The sequence below is a fragment of the Elephantulus edwardii genome, unplaced genomic scaffold (assembly GCF_000299155.1).
Source record: "Elephantulus edwardii isolate Elephantulus edwardi_28Jun2011 unplaced genomic scaffold, EleEdw1.0 scaffold00031, whole genome shotgun sequence".
NCBI classification, from domain to species: Eukaryota; Metazoa; Chordata; class Mammalia; order Macroscelidea; family Macroscelididae; genus Elephantulus; species Elephantulus edwardii.
The window spans coordinates 17,074,093-17,077,161 of NW_006399781.1; positions in this window are offsets into that span (position 1 = coordinate 17,074,093).

A 3,069-nucleotide genomic window follows, 5' to 3' on the forward strand; every position below is an offset into this window, starting at 1 on the left:
ACTTTGGGTCCCTCTTGGTTACATTTAAGAGAGAAGGAGCAGCATTATATAAAAGTTACTGATGAAAGGAGAGAGCACCAGAGGAATGTCTATCTGTGCTTCATTGACTATGCAAAGGTGTTTGACTGTGTGGATCACGACAAACTGTGGCTAACTCTGAGAAGACTCTGAATCCCAGACATCTGGGTGTTTATGTGAAACCTATCCTTGGACCAGGAGGCAGTCAGAAAAGAGCAAGGAGACACTACACAGTTAAAAATTGGGAATAGGGATGTGTCCTATCTCCATACCTTTTCAAGTTATATATACAAAAAATCATCTGGAAGGCTGGGCTATATGAGGAGGAATGTGGCATCAGGATTGGAGGAAGACTCATCAAAACCTGTGGTATGCAGATGACACACCCTGCTTGCTGAAACTGAGGAGGACTTGAAGCACTTGCTGCAGAAGATAAAGGACTGCAGCCTTCAATATGGATCAAAGCTCAACATCAAGAAAACAAAGATTCTCACCACTGGGCCAATTGACAGCATTATGATAGATGGTGAAGAGATTGAGACTGTGATAACAGCTTTAGTTTGCGTGGCTCCACTGTCAACACTTTTGGTACCAGCAGCCACAAAATCAACAGTCCAATTGCATTGGGAAACCTGGCTGTTAGGGACCTCTCCAGAGTACTGAAGAGCAATGATGTCAGTCTGGAGAACAATGTGCACCTGACCCAGGCCATAGTCTTTGCAATTGCTTGCTATGCATCAGAAAACTGGACAATGGCTAAGAATGACAGAGAATTGATGCCTTTGAGCTCTGGTGCTGGGGAACAGTGTTGGATATACCAAGGACTGCCAGGAAAACAAACAGGCTCATCGCAGAGAGGGTAAAACTAGAATTCTCCTTAGCGGCAAGGATTCTGAGACTTTGTCTGACATACTTTGGGCATGTTGCAAGGAGGGTCCAGTTCTTGGAGAGGGACATCATGCTTGGGAGGGTGGAGGGACAGTGCAAGAGAGGAAGACACTCAATGAAATGGATTGATTCAGTGACTGGGGTAATGAGTGTAGGTGTGTCAGAGACAGTAAAGTTGGCACAGGGTAGAACAGGTTTTAGGCCTATTGTACATAGGATCACTATTAGTTGCAAGTGACTCAACAGCACAAAACAACAACTGGTTAAAGGATATATTGTTGTTGTTGCTGTGTACTATTGAGTTGGAACTGACCACTAGCTGATCCTCCTGAAAGTTTTCAAGGGCAGTTTATCACATGGGAGCAGACTGTCCATCCTTCTCCTATGGAGAAGCAGGTAGATTTGAGCAGCATGCCTTTAGTATTGGGTCACAGCTTCTTGCCATTAGGCCACTAGAGCTCCATTTAAGATATAAAATAAACAAGCAAACAAATCACATATAACACCCTCTAAAGGAAAGAATAACTGGATTAGTCTTTAAACTGGCATCATTATTCTTCAGTGTTTTGGAGAAGTCCTTGATAGCAAATTTTCCCAATACAACATGTTTTTTTATTTCTTAACTGCACTTACCATATTTATTGGTTGTAGTTGCAAGTAAAATAAAGTCATTGACAACTTCTCTCTTCTCCATGTACTGTGATATTTCCTAATAGTGCAGTCGTGATCTTTTCAACTATTTCCTATGCTTCCAAAAAGTGGACAACTATGGTATTGAAAGAAGAGTACTGAATAGCCCGGATTGTCAAAAGAACAAAGTCTGTCTTAGAGGAAGCACAACCAGTGTGCTTCTCATAGGCAAGGACGGGCTTCGTCTAACACACTTTGGGCATGTTATCAGGAAGGGATAGTTCTTGGAAAAAGGCATCATGTTGGAAAAAGTGGAGAATTAGAGAAAGAGGAAGACCTTCAACAAGCTGGATTGACAATGTAATTGTAACAATGAACTCAAGTATATGAAAGAAAATGAGGATGGCACAGAGTAAGACAAGGTTCAGATCTGTTGTTTATAAGTTGCTGTGAGTTGTAGTCCACTTGATGGCACTACCTACAAAAAAGACAATAGCCTCACTTTGCAGGGTGTCATCTCCAAGCTCGTGCCATAGCTGCTTCTTTAAGAGCATCAGGGCTGGGGTAAGACTGAGAAAAACTGGGTAGATTATGTATACTGAATTGAAACAGATGAGGGAGAGGACAGTTTAAAAGTGATATATGATAGCATATTATGATTATCACAGGAATCCAGAATTAAGGTTGCATAGTGGAGTGTACTCTGGGCAGTGAGGACGAGGGACAGGGTCGGGGTTAGGAGGATTGTATACCAACAAAGAAGTTTATCGTTTGCTTTTCAAAGAGAGGAGTGAACTGGGAGGAGGGGGGGAGGTAAAGAAAAAAGTACAACAATGAATGAATGAATGAATGAATAAATGAATGAATGAAAATCCAAAATCTCTGTAAATTTTCATTAAAATCAATAAAATCATTAAAAAAAGTTCCTTGATCTGAGCTTTGCAATGCAAAATGCTGTTAGTTAGTCACATACTAGAACAATCCTTGTATTCATGAGTGCTGTGAATGATTGACACGTTCAGCTTTTAACTGAACTGTTGGAGAGTCAAGTCCATTCAGAGGAACCTCAGAAGAAATATTTAATGATCTACTTTAAATAAATGAAAATCTTATGGGATAATGGAGTTGCCATGATTCAGAATCAATTGTTGTTGTTGCTGTTGTTGTTATTGTTATGTGCCGTCGAGTCGCTTGCGACTCATAGAGACCCTATGTACAACATCCCTAAACTCTGCTCTGTCCTGTGCCAATCACACCATCCCCGATACACCCATCCCGATTACCCCAATCACTGAATCAATCCAGCTCATAGAGGGTCTTTCCCTCCTGCTCTGTCCCTCCACCCTCCCAAGCATGATGTCCCTCTCCAAGGACTTATCCCTCCTTGCAACATGTCCAAAGTATGTCTTATGAAGCCTCAGAATGCTTGCCTCCAAGAAGCAGGCTGGTTTGACCCTTTCCAGGATGAATCTGTTTGTTTTCCTGGCAGTCCATGGTACCCTCGATACTCTTCTCCAATACCACAGCTCAAAG